Genomic DNA, 18,997 nt, shown 5'->3' on the forward strand with positions numbered 1-18,997 from the left:
GAAGCTGTGGAGTAAATTGTATCAACATCCCCCTCTACGCTATTATGAACAAGTACAAGATGAAGGGAAGAGTGACTTGAAAGAAGGGGCCGTTGGAGCTGATCGTGCTGCCTAATAGGTCACGTTCAGGTTTGGACATGGTGTTTGAAGAATGGGAGTGCACGTAAGGGACTGATTTTTCTGGTGTTGGGAGTAGAGTCACGGATGCTGTAGAAGGAAGCCTTTTAGAGCGAGACCTACCCCAGCCATCGTCAATCTAATTCAGTCACCCAAACACACGGCTGATGTGATCAGCACATCTGTGTTGCAGTGTAAGTAACAGTCTACATTAGTTCCCACATTCTGTCCAGAGGCCAACTGCCCAGAGTCATTTGGGAAACTTTTACAGGCTAGAGGCTCACAGGCCCTGTCGCCATGCGAGTCTAGTTCTGAGAAGTACGCTCAGATAATTTGTATTTTTTGGTAAGGTCTCAAAGTGGCTCTGACCAGTAGTTTTGTTTGAGGATCCTGATGGGGGAAGGCACGTTCATCTGGGCTCTTCTGAGCCACAGGAAGGTGAGGTGGGGCAGGCAGGAGTGGGGGTCAAGTTCAGGGAAACGACCCGATGGCAAAACCCATCATCCACACTGATGCCCCTCTTTCTAAAATATAAATCCGACCACGTCACATATAAACGTTCAGTGCCCCCATCACCCACTGGATGACTTCCCACTCCTTAGAGTGACAATAAAGCCTCCCGGGATCGAGCCCCAGGATTCCTCTCTAGCCTCGGTTTTTCCATGCCCCCTGCAGCTATACCTAACTACTTGCGGTTCCCTGAAGGAGCCACAGTGTGTGGCTCAGGGCATTTACTTATGTCACGTCCTTAGACTAGAAGGGCTCTCATTCTTTTTGGTCTGGCCCAGTCTGCTTCGATGTTCCCAGCTCTAGGACAGCTTCCTTCACCTACACCCGCAGGGCCTGGCTTAGGTGCCCCACTATGTGCCACCCTCATACCGCAGTCTGCTAAACTCTATCTCAGTACTTAGAGGGCACTGTAACCGCCCGCTTACTCGCTAATTCCCCGGTTACATTGTGAGCTCCTTAGCAGAGCACTCACGGTTAGAGTTCTTAGCACAGGTCCTCGCACACTGCAGTAGCTCAGACCTTGGTTGAGAGTATAAAAGGCAATGTGATGAGTAGTAGAAAGACTCAGGAGGCCATCTAGTTTCTGAAGGCATCAGACAGGAATCAGACCACAGCAGCAGGAAAAAGCAAGGGCTTCTGAATTCCCATGAGCACTGGGATGTGACAGACTAGTCATAACAGTGATCAAGCAACGCAGGTGAACCAGAATGCACAGACATGAGAAGGCGGCGAGCCCAAGGATCAGACAAGCATCCAGGAGATGGGAGCAAGAAAGCTAGGTCCTGCCTAGGAAGGATCTTCTCTCTCTCTCTCTCTCTCTCTCTCTCTCTCTCTCTCTCTCCAACCCAAGGATATGGCCAACCCAAAGCCCATACTTTCATCATGTGAGCAGGTGGACCCTATAAGAGAGATATGTTGAAATTGTGAGTAGGTCATAACAAAGCAACGCCTCATCCTCACCTGTTTACTGCTAGGCAACAAGTCCAAAGAGCCTATCAGCTTACAGATGAAGCTAATCCTCCTGAGAAAGTTGACTAGAAGTAGAAGGCGCTCACCTGTACTTCAGAGATAAATTAATTGCAAACATGCCTGCAATTCTAGATGAACTTAGGAGGACCCCTTGGCTTCCACAGTGATTCATGAATGGGTACAATCTCCACCTCCCTCCTCTTCTGAGAAGCTGAGCCACTCTTTCGAGGCACTGGCATAGAAGCATGCCAAGTCTTCAGGGGTCAGTAAGTTTATAGATTCAGGACCATCATAAAAATATAAAATAAAATGAATAAGGTCATCCATGTGAAAGATGATCTGCTTTGTATTATGGACACATTTTAGCCTTATCCTTTTTTTTTTTCCTCTCCACCATTTCCTGTAACTGGTCTGCTTTGAGTGATGTACTGGGGAGAAGACCTGTGTCAGATATATTCAGCTGCCTGTCATGAGTAATTAAAACCAGTTGTGTTATTGCTTTCTTTAGTTCCAGTTGACTCTTTGATGCTTTGGTGTCCATGCCAGAAAACTACCTCTTATAATCATCAGAGGCCAGTGTTTTTGCAGAGGTCACTGCAAGCTAATTAAGCAAATATGTGAAAAATAGTTTTAAATTATCTCAATTAGTCGAGTGTGTGTATACATGTATCTAGAGCGGATTTGAGGAGGGACTTTGTAAATGATAACTGACTTGCAGGATTAGTGATTTGGTGCCGGAGAACTATACAGATACAGCACCTTTGTACATTAAGTTGGCATCACTTGACCTTTTGCTACATGACAGGCTGTATTCGTTTCTGCAAATAAACATGTAGAAAACAGCCAAGAAGATCATGGCTCGGTAATGGGAAAGACAGATACACAAATAATAATAAATCAGGATTAAAAGGACTAAAAGAGTGGCACGTACAAAGAGTTCAAGTAATGCAGAGACTAGAGTGATTTGCTCCACCTCTGGGAGGCTGCACAGATTCATTCAACAGAAATTTTCTGAATACCTACTATGTGCCATGACTGCTCTAGGCTCTCAGGATATACCAGGGAATGAAACCCAAAGACCCCTGGCCTTGTGTAGCTTGTATTTTAGGGGAGCTATAAATTAGCAAATTATTTTCTATGTTAGAAAGTGGTAAGTTTTTGGAAAAATAGAGTAGTCAGGGGGTTTGGAGTCATGGAGGAAGGTTTCAATTTTAAAGAGTGGTTCGTATGGGCTTCACTGAAGAGGTGACATTTGAGCAAAGAGGTGAAGAGGGCGAGGGCATTGGCCATATATGGATATCTGGGGGAAGAGGGAACAGCAGTGCAAATGCCCTGAGTCTTGAGTGCTAGCGGGGGGGGGGGGGGGGGGGGGGGGGGTCAGTGCAGCTGCTGCAGCGTGAATGAGGGAGAGTGTAGTAAGATATGAGATTTAGGGACGTGAGTGGGGCCAGATCATGCAGGGACTTGTAGGGTACGGAAAGGACTTGTACTTTTATTCTGATTGAGAAGGGGAGCCACTGCAGAGTTTGGGGCAGAGAAATGACACCATCTGACTTGTTTAAAAGGATTCCTCTGGCTATTGTGTCAAGAAAAAAGAACGGTGGAGCACGATGGAAGCACGGAGACCAGTGAGAGCAGAAGTCGGGAATCGATGGCTCGCGGTTCAAATCCAGCTGGTTGCTCTTTAGTAAAGAAAGTTTTACTGGAAGTAACACAGCTATGCCCACTTGTACTACAAACAGTACAGGAGAGGAACTGCCCCAATCACTGTGTGGCCTGCAAAGCAGAAAATGTTTCCTACGTGACACGTGACGAAAAATGCTGTGGATCACTAAGTGAGAATACTGCAGTAACTCAGGGGAGGGAAGTGCCAGCGTCTGTAGCCAGAGTGGCACCACTGAAGGTAGCGAGAAGTGTGTGGATTCCAGACAGATTCAAAATGAATGCCGACTGGATTTGCTGAATGGTTGTGTGTGTCATAAAGAGAAAACTCAAAGATGAGTCTCAAGTTTTGGGTCAGACAACACAGTTTCTATCATTTGAGGTGAAGAAAGCTGGTGGTGCAACAGTTTTCATGGTGAGAGATCAGGAATTAGGACAGCTTGAACTCAACGTTGGTGAGTTTTTAGATGACACCAAGTGAAGATCTTGAGTCAACTCAATATGCAAGTGAGAGGTTCAGAGGAAACATCTGGGCTGGGGATAGGAAATTAGCACAGAGCCGTGATTCTGGATGAGTGTTCAAAAGAATGAATGAAAATAATGAAGGGGACAAATGATGAGAACTGGAGCACTCTAACATTAAGAGCTTGGGAAGAAAAGGAAACAACAAAACAAAAAAGCAAAGATGACCGATAAAGCAACCCAAGAGTGGGGTGCGCTCTGGAAGCTGAGCGAAGAAGGTGTATTAAGGACAGAAGGATTGACTGTGTCAGGGCTTTCTAATAAGCTAAGGAAGAGAAAAACAGAATCGACCAGCACAGCTTTGGTAGCGTAGGTAGGAACAAAAGTTGGATTGGAGTAGCTATGAGCAAGTATGGAAGGAGAAGAAATGTAGAGGATGAACACAGACAACTCTTTCAAGGAATTTTGAAAGAAAAGGAAACACATTTGTGAACAAAGAAGGCAGTAGTTTCAGGCAAAGGAAGCAGGGTTAAGAGAAGCACTGCTTTGTTTTTGTTTTCAAGATGGAAGGAATAATTTGATGGTGCATTTACATACTCATGGGAAGGATTTGATAGAGGTGGAGAGATTCAGGATTCAGGAGGGAAAATGGGAGAATCAGTAGAGCAATGAAAAAATGGGATCTAGTTTGCAAGCAGGGACTGGCTTTAGATAGGAGCATGTTGAAACCCCTTCTGGTAGCAGGTGGGAAGTCAGGGTTTATGTGTATAGATTCCAGTGGGTAGGTGGTGATGGTGGTGGGAGTCTATGGAAGTCCTTTTTTGTTTGTTTAAATTTTCCCAGTGAAGTACTAAAAGAGATCATCATCTGAGAGTGAAGGTTGAGGTGGTACGCTGTGGATTTGAAGAAAAGAGGAGAAAAAAAACCAAAATAGCCATTGTATACATGGTAGAGTGAATGGACTGGAAAAGTCTAATATGATCATCAAGCAACATATGGGTTCAGTTGAGGTTCATAATTAAGATCATTTGTCTTCAGTTCATTCTTCTGCATGAATGATGGCACAAATTGGGTGAGGGGATGGATTTAACCAGGGCTGTGGTTTTGCCGAGTACAACAGAGAATTGAGGGTCTATACAAAGAAGTGAGTATATTCATTAATCATGGCATTTAAGATTGACCAAGGAAGAAAGAGAAGCTATTAAGAAGGTTAGAAATAGTGAAAAGATAGAAAAATCAGTGGATTGGAGGTCCTGTGAAGTGAGAGTCTGGGCACTAGAGGGGATGAATGAAGGGATAGATGGAGGTTGTGGTTGGAGATTGGTATGAATTAAATTGAGATTATGAAGAGATTATTGGTAATGACAAAGCCTAGCATTATGAACATATCAATGAATGGCTGAGGTAGTGAGGTAGGGTCAGGAAAAGAGGAGTTTAAGAAGCTGAGAGGCCATCGTCAAAGACAGAATCATCTCCTGTGTATATTGCAGTCTTCCAAGGATGATGACACTGGCAGTATTAGAGAGGTTAAAAGTGAACCAGGAACTAAAATGAGTGGGTGGGCCAGTGAAATCAGCAATGAGGGGTGATGGGCAATATGATTTAACTACATGAGATTCAACCCCCACAGGGTCTAGGAAGGAGACAGAGAGAATGAGAATGGTTTGGAAATAGCCGCAAGGAGCCTGGAACGTACCTACGTCACATATAATTTCAGCTTTTAGCTGAGACTCCAAGGACAAATGTTTACCCTTGAGGCAGAGAGGTTGGGGGAAGAAGATTTCAGGCATCGTGAAATGGTTGGGCATTTGATAGCATGTACCGAGACATAGAATATAAGAAATGGTGACTATGTGAACCTGGCTGGGATGTCAGGTTGGGGCATGGCGGCCGTAGATAGAGAGGTGCTGGGATATAACAAAGCATGATGGGAGATGAAGTCGCTTGAATCTGTAGGCTGGGGTAGACTGTGGTACGTGTTAGACGTTCAGGTTTTCCTATAAGCGCAAGGGACTACCTGGGGTTTTTAGTCAGGGCACTGACCTCATCAGGTTTTCTTCACGCAGGTAAATCTTGCTATGGTGGAAAGCAGGGGGAGACAAAAAAGGCAGCTAGAAGCTTTGGCCATAATTAAAACTTCAGATGAAAGGGCCTGAACTTGGGCAGTGCCCAGGGGAACAGAGGAAACACTGGGAAGTTGAAATCCAAGTTGCTGGTGATTGTTTTGATGTGGTTAGTGACGGGAAGAAAGGAATCAAGGAAGATTAGAAGATTTCCAACTGCAGTCACTGGGTAGTATACGTTACCTTCCACCAGTTTAAGGAGAACTAGACACCTGGGTAGATCCCACATCTCCTAACAGGCAATCACCCAGCAGGGTCTGCAGGGCTACACGTTTTTCTGTAGTAAAATAGTTCCCTCTTTCATGGAACTCAACATTCCTCAAAGTATCTTCAAGACTTGTGAGGATTCTGAAAAACCCATCATATTCCTTCCTCTAAATGGTTTAGCCAATTTAGAAATCAACTCAGGAATCAAGGATCAAATACTAGCTGAGTATGTACCAAGCAAGGCTGGAGGCTGTATCCTGGACCTGCAGCCTAAATAAGACTTCCTCACATGCCCCGTCTCCCCTCACCCCACAAGTCTAGATCTTGGGACTTGGTTGCCCTCACCTGCCCACTGCACCCCACCCCCACCCCAACCAGGAGAGTCAGGTCTGAAGGGCTGCTATCTGCCAAAACAGATACAAGGAGATGGGCAGTCTCCCTTGACCCAGGGAGGGTGGCGGACTGACAGGAAAGGATCATCAGGTCTCTACGCTTTCTTTCTACAGTGAAACAAGAATAAGAAAGGAGATAACGCCTGCTCTCTGAGTCCAACCACTTCTCCCAATCTCAGCGAGAGGCATCGCTGCTCTTTCTGTGGGAAGGAGAGAAGGAGAGATAGAAAAGGGACAGAAATCCCTCCTTCCCCTACTGATCTCACCTAGACGTGGAACGGAGACTCGTGCCTTTCTACTGGAATTAAGGAATGGAACAGTAAGCACTCCCTAGCAACGGCAGGGTCCATGTTGAATACAGGCAAACTAGAAAGCTGAATGCAGGGATGATAGTCCAATTATATGTGGGCGCTAAGTAGAAGAATGTGCCTCCCTGTGTACAAAGTGCAGGGCCACGGCCTGAAGGCAGGTGGAGATAGAGGATTCAGGAAATACTCTGATCTCTGGGCCAGCTGGGTGAACAGCGGAAGTTCAGTATATGGATGCCCGGGCACCTTATAAAATGCAAGTGTAGCTGATGGAGAGACTGGCTCTCAGAAATCCTCCATCTTGCTCTCAATTCTCATTTCACTGGGAAGAGTCACCAATGGGGCCAGCATAGGTCAGAGTCCCGCTTCTTGTCCAGTCAACTGCACAACAAGTCTGAATACATTCCACCCCGTGTACCCCAGCTGTGGGCTAAAGTCGAGGGACACAGTTAAGGGAGGAAGATAACCCGAAACTGTCTTCAGGGTCTGAGTGTCTTCAGCAACTGAGATCAGGAAATAATAAGAAAATTCAAAATCATGTCACATGTTCATGCTATGCACAAGAGATGCAGTCGAACAGTTGCTTGATAGGAACTCTTCAAAGGAGTGTCGTGGGAGGGACAGCGACGCCTGCGCTTGGGGCCTTAGCAGGGATAAATAAGAAGGCTGCAGTTTTCCTGCACTGCTGGATTAAATGTGTGGACAGAAAGGACTTGAATTGTTGCAAGAAGAACAAAAGGATGCCGTGGAAGAATGTCTGCTTCTCAGCCCCTCCAGGAATCTTTGTCAAGAAGGAAGAAGGAACGTGGCAGACAGGCCGCCTGTGTCTACCAGATGTTCTCTGATAGTTTGTGTTGTTAAAACTGAAATTTAAATTATGAGAACCAGGCCCACTGAACAATTTTGAGTCCATTCACTTGGCGTTTCTGGGCGTTGCTCTGGGTCAAGCTACTGTTTATTAATGTGAGATGTTAGTCTATCTCTGGAATATTAGCCCTTGTCTCTGTGGCTCAGGAGGACTCCTTTGCCCGCTTTTCGGAGTGATGGGTGACTCTCAGTAGTGAGCACGGGAATGGCTTCTCTGAGTCACCACGCTGCTCCCTGGAGAGGGGAGAACTCAGGGACAGCTGGTCCCAGAGAGGCAGCCGGTCATCGGCTGAACTTGATAGGAGCCAGGCCCTCCTTTCCTCATCACAGGGATTACAGGTCAGTGGTTGCTAATCAGAGGACAGGGTCCAGGCAGAGATTAATGAAAAGTCCTAACCTCCTGTGGGATGTGGGCAGATCCTGGGGCCATGAGGCTTGGCTCTAGAAGAAGCGGTTTAAGGATCCAGGAGCCAAATTGTGTAAAGTGGGATATTAGACCCTTGACTAAGGAAAGACGAGCACTCTTACCGCAGGCCCTGGTCAGGGGCTCGGCGTCGGTGCTTAAGCCATTCCCATACAGGTTCAGCCCACGATGATCAGAAGAGGGAGAGAAAAGCACATGGAATTAAACACCTTTACCCTTTTCCATCTTTTACAGCAAACTTTCTGGAACACAGAAAGTGTAACTGTGATAACCCTATCGAAAACACCGAGCTTCCCTCGCAACTCAGCGGAATCCCTGGCTCTGGAGTGGCCACTGCCTGGGTGGGGCCTCACAGTACCTGCCTGGTCTTCAGTCGAAAAGTGGTTGCCACATTAGCTTTGTGGGCAAAGTTCTCCCTCTCTCCCCTCACCCCGGGGAGTCCCCACTAACCGCATACTACCCTCCGTGATCACTTGCAGGAGGTCATGGGAAGTGGGTTAATTGTTGTCTCTCTAGCTCAGTTTCTGCTTCCAGTTAACTAACGGGAACCCCAGCTCAATCCCATGCCACTTCCATCCGAATCTTTAGCTTAGGGAGCCTGCGTAGAGCCGGTCTCCCAAGGACCCATGGGGTCTTGGCCGTCCCTGGGATGACCACACGCGTTGCCTTAGTCTCTGCTTGGCTGTGTCATCTGCCAGGTGTGCACATGGCCTACCTCTGCACTTCCTATGGGTCTCAGCTCTACGGTCGCCTGATTAAAGAGGCTTTCCCTGACGCTGCCCCTCTCTGCCTCACTGTCTTTATTTTTCTCCAAAGCATTATCAGCCTCTGACGTTACGCCAGCCCCGTACCATGGACGCACCTGCTTCTCTCTAGAATACAGGCTCTGGATGGCATTGCCTCTGCTTAGATATTATCATGTCCCCAGCACTTAGGAGAGCACTGTCACATAATAGAAGCTCAATTACTATTTAGGAAATGAGCAAATGAAATGTAACCACCAGGGCGGTAAAAACAAACAAACGAAAACAACCCAAAACGAAACAAAAAACCAAAGCCTTCCCTGTGAGAAAAAAGATCCCAGCACTGAGTACACATCCCCTAGTTTTTGCTTGTATTTCATGTTCCAGCTCTAGGGCTTCCTCGTGGATCTCTTTAGTCTCACAGTTCTGAAGCCCCGCCAGCCTCCCGATGTCTGTCTACTCCCCACCCCTGAAAACCTTCCCTAGTTTTACAATGGCAGGAAGGACTGACTAGCAATACATCTGGCGGCCCACTTACAATGGGCCACACTTAAAGCCACCCTGTGCTGTTGAAGGGGACAGTTATAAACGGACCACCCTGAATGTTACCGTCGTGTGTGCCTTTCTGCCAATAAGCTCAGAAGTGTTTTATAAATAAAAAGATGATGAAGAAGAGTTCTCTCTCTCTCTCTCTCTCTCTCTCTTAATTCACATGGATAATTGGATTGTACAAATCTTCTGCTCAGCTGCACAATGACAAAGCAGTTCAGCCAGGGAGGTGCTTCTTTTGGCGCATAAGCTGCCTGTTAGGATTTGTTGATGGCACAGAGCAGGGTTCGATTTTGGGGTGAACCGGGGAAGAGTAGATTCCACGGAAACAGTCCTTCTAGGTAAGAGCCCAGATCCTCCACACTTCACTCCCCGGTTCCTAAAGGGTGCCCGCTGGGTCCCTGAAAAGAACCTCAAGTTCAAGAGAGAAAAGGAAGGCCAGGCTAATTTACAGCTGTTCCAAGAATGCAGTTGCCATGTATCTCCTGACAGGGGGTTCTGTTGTCCTTTGAAGAAGAACATGAAAATTTAAGCTCAGAATGAGCTTCTGGAATATGGAAATGAAAACTCCACCCCAAACCTTCCCCTGCATCTGCAGCCAAGTCCCTTCAGATCTGCAGGAAGGATTAGGTGGCTTTGCATGGAAAAATCATTTTCTTTTTATTAGCAGGCTCCAGGGGTTCCCAATGACCTGAAACGTCATGGTGGGGCATTCTTGGCACATACAGAGGCCAGAAAGACGGGAAACCTTATTTTGCAACATTTTCTGCTGGGCTTTTAGAGTCAAAGAAGACAAATGGTTCTGATAAGTTCTGTGACACCTTTGGATCTGAGCTGCCTTCTTGTCCTGAGCTGTCCTGGAGAGGTTAAAAAGCAAACCAACCCAAAGAACACATAGAAACAAAAAATGAAATGAACACACCATGAGCACTTACTTTTCCCTTTCTCAGAAAGCACATTTGACCCAGGAGAAAGTAGGTAGCTGTCCTCTTCCCGTTATCCTCAACAAACCAACTCAAGACTTACTTATTGGACTCACGGTGGTGAGTGGGGGTGGCACAGGGTTCAGTAATCTTTAGACAGTTTCAGTTCTATCTTTTACTTGCTGTCACCATGCTCACATTTGCCTCCTTGCTGTTGGTCCATTGTTCACTTCTAACAAGCCACCCTGATTTCTTCTCATCTCACCCAGTTCTACCCAGGGAGCTCCTTAAAAATTTCAATTCACAATCATCATCTCATCTCTCAACTACAGCAGAGGTGTTCCAGGCCCCAAGGGCTCCACTGCTGGAATTCGGTAGATTTTCCATCCCTCTACCTCTGGAGTTAAGTCAACTCTGCTCAGCAACCTTCTGACTTCCCAAGCTGAAAGGTCACCCCGACTCCCTACCCAGGAGCCCAGATCCTTGAATTTCAGGAGCCTTTAGGCTTCTTGGTTCAACCACACCCCACCAGCAGTTCCTCTTCCCACTCCCTCTGCCTTTCAGATGCCTTCTAACCCACACCCCTTTTTCTCTTTACATTATCACCCACCCATTCTTTGTTCACGTTTCTGAGCCTCCAGCCCTCCTACGGCCGATGTGGTCCGCTTGTTGAGTGATCTTGTCAGGCAGCTCTGGCTCATTACAAAATGAGTATGCCCTAAGCCCACACTTCCATCTGGCCTCATGATATTATCGTAATTGCATTCCTTGTCTACAGTAGGCAAAATGAAACACATGCTGTGGGAGTGGGTATGTTTTAAGCTGGTTCCCAAGGCAGATTCTAACAGAAAATGAGTGTGGCCTCCTTAGGGCCTTTTCCACCTGTTGGCCCTTTCCTGGAAGGGGATTTCCTGATGGTTAGTATTTTTCCGTCAGGTAATAGCAAATGCTTGCTTCTGGATCTTGGTTTTGAGTCTTTAGACCATATAGGTGATGATTTTAAGTGGGGACTGTAATGAAACCTCACCAGTGTACTTGGTAATCCCAAGGAAAAGGGAGGGGAAAGAGAGGGGAATAAGTGGAGACGGTTTTATGTGATAATTACAGCCATCATTTACTGAGGGGCTACTCTGGACCAGGCCCAAAATGGTTGTTTTCGATCTGTTCTCTTAAGTAAATGTAGCCAGAGATATTCAATTCAGAGTTATCACTGGAGCCTACTTTTCAGAGTTTATTTCCTAGGTTGTGATTTTTCTGTACGTGATATTTAGAGCATGGACCTAAGAAAGTGAGGACTCTGGGCATGAGTGCTTCCTCTTTTATATGGGTAAGAATCTTAGTGTCTTAAAATAGGAACGGGAATGGGAATATCTACTCAATGGGACTTAAGTGACAGGAAGATTAGATATTATAATTGAGGGGTGAAATGCAATGACTATTCTATAGTAGATGCCCCCCAAAAAAGAGCAGTGCCTATCATTTTTACCTAGATATAGGTTTCTGGCAAGGGAGTGTGCGCCCAGATTAAGCTTGTTGGTATTAACGTTCTTTAAGGTTTTGCAAATGAAAAGTTATACCATGATGTATAACGGTTTTGAGTACCTTAAAATAATGCACCTAAGGATGCTCAAAGAGCTAGTGAGGAAAAGTGGAAGAGAAGTCAGTACACACACACACACACACACACACACACACACACACACACCACCCCTCAGTTCTTCAGAGGGGTCTTTAACAGTAAACCAAGGTTCACTCTCAAAGCTCCCATAACAAATGAGCATATGGTAAGCATTTGAGAGCCAGAAATACACATCCTTCGAGGAAGCGCTTAGCTTCTTGGGAATTTGGGAAGAATAAGAAAAGAATGTCTTAAAAATGGGGAAGAAATGAGAAAATGAGGGAAATTCTCCATGGTGTATTCTTTGTTAAAATTTGCGATGAGGAGTGTATGTCTGCGTTCAGACGTCTGGGCTGAGATGCACTCTCCCCCACACCACGACCTGGGAAAACGGGTCTGTGTGCCCTTTAATCCATGACCACTGTAGATCAAGTTACCCCTTTGAAAGAACTTTTCTTTCTCCAGCCAACTAAATGAATTGAAATTGATGTACTTAATTGTTTTCCAAATTGCAATTTTTCTCCCCCAGATGTTTTTTATCAGTGCTGAGCCCAATGGGCTCTGTCAGTCACACGGGGAGATGAAGTCATGTGGTAATAAAAGGGGTTGGGGGAGGAAGGGAAATGCCACACAGTGTATTGTCTAATTGAAAAATGTGCCACATAAACGCTGACCTTGAAATCTCTCCCCCTCCCAAGGGCTGCTCACGACAAACAATGCACACGTCTTCCTCCTGGAAAGATTAGCCTTCTCCCATTTTTCCATTATTAACTCAGGTCAGCGCAAGAGTTTCCTTCCTTGGCCTTTCTTGGGTGAAGTCAGTCTACTGGAATTGTGATGCAAGGCACCAAGATTCCAAAGTGAAAGCTTAGATGCTGAAGGTAAGGGCTTCGGGGCCGGAGGGTGGAGGTTAGAGTGATGAAGGCAGCATTAGCCTGAGCTCTAACATCCTAGAGGGGAGAATGAGAACCAGCAATAAGAGCCATGGATGTGTCTGAGAGATGGTTGCTAATGATAATCCAGTCTGAAACAGAGGGGGGGGGGTCTAGTGGGGATACGGCAATTGGGAAAGTCGGAAAATCTCAGGCTTGAAGCCATACCAAGGAACTCTGGAAACATAAGTGGTGTGGAGCAGGAAGGACGGACAAGAGGAGAAGGATGCACGTGTTTCTCAGAGCAGGAAGGAGAGGGCTACAGACGGAGAGCCCATGTCTGCATCTGAGAGAGACAGGAAGACAGGGAGAGGGCTGATGCTCACAAACGAACCTAAAGAAATGAAAGGAAGACCCTTAACCCTAGTCCCCAACAGGGAACCCAGATAAAAACTGGCTGCAGTATCAACGCGGGGGTCCAGAAGGTCCCCTGAGACATCTTTCTAGTCCTCTACATATCTTCATCTGTGCCACACTTTACCCTGACTGTATAAAATCAGTCCAGTTTTCTCGTTAGCTCACTGTGGGAAATGACTTGTGGGAAATGACTTGTAGCCAATGGGATAGTAACCGAGGGGCTTTTATCAGTCCTCGCTGTCACAAAGACCTCCCTCTTGTAGCAGGAAAAAAAGCCTCTTTCCTCTCATCCTGTCATCACTGAAACAGGAGGACACCTGGTCATTACAGAAGAAACCCAATGAATTGCTCATTTAATTTTGGACTCCATTACTTTCTCTGTACCTCACATTTGACTGGAACAAACTCCAGGGACGTCTCCAAGTTCTTTGATTGCACTGGAATCTTAATGAATCAACCACGTCTTTGAAATATGAGGACTATTGCTCAAGGTTATAATCCTTTGTAATTTTCTTTGTAGTGATATTTGGAGTAACTAGATTTAAACAGCACGAGAGTCAACCATATATAATACCAAAGTTTTGCAGGGGGGTGGGGGGGAAGCGGGAAATCACATTATATTGAGATATGGGTGACCCAGGTTTGATGTGGGCTCTAAATTTTACCTTCGCCTCCCTTTCTCAGCTCTCCTCTGGATTAAAATTCATCATCATTGCCATCAACACTCTTCTCTTCCTCTCACCTCTCTCCTGACTTCCTGTCTTTTCTGCCTCCTCCTCCGTTTTTTTTTTTCTTTTGACGGATGTTTTCCTTTTCTTCTTCTTTTTCCTCCTTTATGTTGTTTTTCCCCATCCCTGCTTCCACCTTTTCTTTTTTTCTCAACAATTTCTTTTTTTTTTTTGAGTTTTAATTTTGTGCCAAGATTTAGAGAAGCATGTTGCTATGTCATCTCAGTAACTGCCCTACACATTATTTTAAGTGAGGAAATCAGGTATTAAAGAAAACAAGTAATTTGCCCATTCACATGGCTAGGAAGCTGTGACTATATTAGGTCTCTCTGGTTCCAAACCCATGCTTTTAACGAAAGCCTCTCTGGGAAGGCGTAATAAATACCGGGGTCAGAAAGAATCAAAACTACAGTTAAAACTCAAATTTGTCATTTGAGGGGATAAGAAATAATTTTGTAGTTGTGAAAATTTGAAGTTAATTGAAGTAAGATAATTACAGTGTTATATGATAAGTAAAGAGTTTTAAACAGAAAAATCTATAAAGAAGAAATCATAGCGGTATGACAATTCTTTGAAATATAGGAAAGTCTTTAAGTATAAATAATTATTTGGTCTCAAAGGGGCTTTTCAAGGATGAATGAATGTGTTATTACATAGCACCCAGCATTGTTTCTGAAATGCTTATGTGTATTATCAACTGAATGCCAAATTATTATAACAGGAGACCAAATTTCAGTTGCTTTACCTTTTTGCTAAAAGAAGTCTGGAGATAGACTGTTCCAGAGCAGTGGTGGTGGCTCAATTCTGCCACCAAGGTTCTTAGACTTATGCCCCATTATGCTAAAATGGCTGCCACAGCTCCCAGCATCACATTGTCACTTCACTGCATTTAGGGATAGAGGGGAAAAAGATTTTTCTTCCTTGTGAGATTTTTGTCTGTTTCTTGTTTTTAAAGAAAGAAAATAGTTTCTAGAAGCTTCTCTGGTCCTCTTCTCCCCCACCCTCCCCACACTGCAGACTTTCTCTGATGTTTCTTTGTCCAGGTCTTGGTCATATGCCCACCTCTGATCACTGCCAAAGGGAACAGAATGGCAAATGGGGCCAGAGAAGAGACTAAACTTCTTCAGAAGTATGGAATCTCTTCTCGCTACCTAAATATATTCAGGGTTTAATTAGTAGGTATGAGGGGAAGATGGATGCCGGGTATACAATGAACAGTGCCTGCTATATACCACCTTATCCATTTCACAAGGAAAAATGTCTTCCATAATCTCCCTCAACTGACAGCCAACCCATATGGAATATTTTGCCTTATAAAAACAAAGATAGCAAGGAAGCCAGCATCCTGTGAAAGATTATAGTTAGTTTGACTTTTTCTTTCAAACGTTTGGATATTCTGTTAGTATTCTAATCTAAATACCAGGAGAACTTTGAGCTGGAAAGTGGAAGAGGGTGATTCAAAACTAAAGAGCAAGACAAGCTTTATTTTTTTGAGAGAGGATATGGCCAAGGGAGTGATAGGTATGTAAGTAAGTAAACATGTGTCACTAAAGATGGATGAAGCTTTCCATGTGGCACAATGCATGAAGAGACGGCTAACTACAGTTCTGACAAAGGGGGTAAATTAGTCATGGACTCTGTAAAGGACCACAAGATTCATAAGTAGCATCCTTTTTGTGTGTGAATCCCGCACAGTGAGTCAAGAACATTCAGGGTAATCTAATATCCCAGATAGATAATAATAATTATTAATAATAATAAAATAATACTAATATAGCGCTTACTTCAAGTCAGACACGGTTCTTAGCACTTTACCTATGTTAAGTCATTAACCTGTTGTGACTGCATAATGAGGTGAGTAAGGTCTATTATCATCTCATTTTTCAGATGAGGAAACTGTGGTACATATAGGTTAAGAAACTTCCCAAGCTTACCCGGGTTGTAAAAGCAGACTTATGATTGGTTGTTGTTGTTGTTGGCTTCTTACATTTTTTCTGATATGTTATTTATGCACATCTGTTTTATGTATAATGATTGGTTTTATCAAATAATCACATCAAGAAATCTAATAACATCTCTTTCCTTAAGAAAAGGTTCAGGAAAATTTGGATATTGATGCACATCACTCTTAAACATAAGCACTCTTTGGAAATCATTGCTGATTTCATCAAGGAGCTGCCTGAGTCGCAGTCGTGTGATTCAAAATGAGCATCGATTGGGTTAAGGCAATGCAAACAGCCTGAAATAAACCAAAGGGTTTTCTGGACAGCTAATCTATGTATTTGACTTGTCTTAGAGCAATGATTTATATGAAAAAAATATTGTACATATCCCATAGCTCTTTAATGACAGTATACTGGGGTTTTTGACAGTTAGGGTGACTACGCTGAGACTGAGTAAACAATTGACTCAATCCAGTGAAGGTCCATGCACTGGTTCCTTGCATCTGTGTCTCTCCTTTCACCGGGGCCACTGTGATCACATCTTCAGTTAGCATGGAGCAGTGCAGCTTCTTGGGAGGAAGGCAGAGTTCCTTGGCAATGTCTGTGCTTTTGATAATCATGGCTTCTTCAACCATTTTCCTTTAGCCTATTCAATGGCCAAGGAGCTTGGATCAATTTCAGAGCCACAGCCCAAGATTTGAAACCTGGTAGGTGTATCTTTTTCTCTTTTCATCCACTTGCATCTATAATTTCATTACATTGCTAGCAGCTGGAGCACTCACCAGTCTAGTGCAAACATTTCTGGATGTCTCTTCAAGGAGCTGTTCGATGTTCAATTCTGTAAATGATGAATGACTTAGAGTTAGAGGAGGACTGGGTCCACCAGTTCCTGCTCCTCCGTGGGCAGATGGTCCAAAGCTACTGGCAACAGAGGGTCCATCTTACTGCTACCATCTTGTCCAGGCCAGAGCTAGAATTTAAACCATGTATTCTCACTCCAGCATTTAGGTTCTTTACCACTGCCCTTTGCTACCTCTCTAGCATCTGTGTTTTTAACCACCCATTGGAGTACGGAGTTGTGGCAGGGTTCTACACTCAAAAGCACAGCTGACGGAAAAACCAATCAAGACTGTGTTATATAGGGTTGAGGGGAACAGGACACATGGCGATGACCAATTGGAATATTTGGAGAAAGCAATGAGGATCGGTTATATTTTGAATGTAAACATGTTGGAGTGGGAGGAATTTGCGGAGAAGTAATCGGACATGTTTCAGGTTGGCTGCTAAGCATCGGAGCTCTTCCGTTTCCCACCTGAGAGTAGAGTAGAGTGGGCGGATGGGGGCTGCTATCCTGGCAGTCCTTTTATTCTTTATGTCTCACCATCTCTCTGGCCTCTCTGGTTCATGGGAAGCGTGGCAGCTCTACCAGAGTAGCTCGTCCTGACATGGAGAAAGGACTTTCTGATGCCCCAGAACCTACAGTAGGATAGAGAATGGGTAGAGGGGCCTTCAGTTTGGTGGCATTTCTTATCCAACCAGGGATGCTGCCCTCAGTGACAGCTTGTGTCCATCAGCTGATGGGTGTGGCAGTGGGCCAGCCGCCCAAGGTCTTAGATCTTAAGGCTTAGTTCACAACGTAGTGGTTCCTTCTGTTTGTCATATGTCAGAGCAGAATGTCTTTTCAGAACCTTGTTTTCATGGTTTGGTGCTGAACAGAACCTTGGGGGCTGCTGTTCAATTATCCTTAATTAACAAAGAAGCAAGTCAGAAAGTGCTGTCATATATGCATCTGCCCGAAGGTCAGACGGAACCATGGAAATCCGTGACAATATGTCCCAGGCTCCATCTGCATGCAGTTAAAGCATTTAAAGGGAATGCGTCCCATTCAAAACTTTCTGTCTACAGATGAGAAAACCGAGGCCCTGAGAGATGAAATGATTTACCGAATTACCCAGAAACAGCTACTGCTGTAACGTGTTGTTTGACTGAGGATCCCATATGCCCACCTGGCTTGGCCCAATGACATCCTCTGGAAATGCGAAGATAATTATTACTGGGACAAGTAGTACAGAAAAGGGACTTCAGAGACTCGGGCTAGGGGAGACAGGAGCACAGGCCAGTTTGGCCCAACATAGTGCTCAAAACTGAGGCTTTTGGGAACAGGAGGCTCCATCCCTTAGACGGAAGTCCTGTTGGGAGAGTAATCTTCTCACCCACATGAAAGTCAGGAATTCTTCCATAAACACTTAAATGCTACAATTAAAGGAACTCAAAGAGTTCATCTACCAAACAGCTCCTTTACCATTCCCACCAAGGAGTCATTGTTTTAAATTAGAGGAGATGTTTTTTTGGAGAATTGGTTGGCCCAGCATTAAACTGCACTCTAAGCTGAATCATTGGCTATTCTTCTTACTCCTTCTTTCGCTTGACCATTCTCTGGGGTTTCACTTTATTTTTTTAAACAAAATGTTGTTCTAGAAAGGTAACATGAGTTAACGCCATTCTTCTAGTTCCCTGTTCTAAAGACAAACTCTGCAACCAACTTTTGTTTTCCTACGCGATGTCTATTTAGGTATATATTAATATGTAACTGCCTCTTTTTATACACAGGGCAGCATATTATTCTCGCTGCATGGTGTGCTTGCTTTTGCCACTTAATGCTTCGAAAGATTGTCACCTATCTGTATGTAGATATTTACCTTATTCCTTCCAACGAGCCTCAAGCTTTCAAAGATTGATGAAACATAGTCTTATTTTCTTCCATTACTGTTCCTGTCTTTCCAGTGCCCATCATGTGGCCAAACCCCAGGAGATGAGGTTAACCCAGAAGATCATGTGAGTTGGTCCAGGAAGGCCTGTGGCTTCCAGGCCCAAGAATCCGGGAGTCCCTCTTGGTCACCTACGCTTGGGTGACTGTTCTATAGCGTAATCATCCATCACACTGTGGTTCTCAGGTGACCCTCTCAGCCTGAAGGAAGGGTTGCTGGGGGTCCTGAGAAGCCAGCCCGCCTTGCCTGTGTCCTCCTGGCCGCTCTGGTGATGCAGCCCTGCTCTCCTCGCCTGCGATTTCTCTGAGGAGACCTTGGGTTTTACTGGCAGGCAGAGCTTCAGGCGACTCAGCAGAATGCCTTTGGGTCTGTAGCTTCAGGAGGAGCCAGGAGGC

General features: G+C 44.9%; 1 long non-coding RNA gene across 2 annotated transcripts in view; it reads right to left on the bottom strand.

Moving 5' to 3' along the window:
- LOC109385460 (uncharacterized) overlaps nucleotides 1–18,997 on the bottom strand; it is a 207,421-nt gene that overhangs the window by 2,511 nt on the left and 185,913 nt on the right. The window lies entirely within an intron of this gene.

The sequence above is a fragment of the Hipposideros armiger genome, unplaced genomic scaffold (assembly GCF_001890085.2).
Source record: "Hipposideros armiger isolate ML-2016 unplaced genomic scaffold, ASM189008v1 scaffold_6, whole genome shotgun sequence".
Taxonomy (NCBI): Eukaryota; Metazoa; Chordata; class Mammalia; order Chiroptera; family Hipposideridae; genus Hipposideros; species Hipposideros armiger.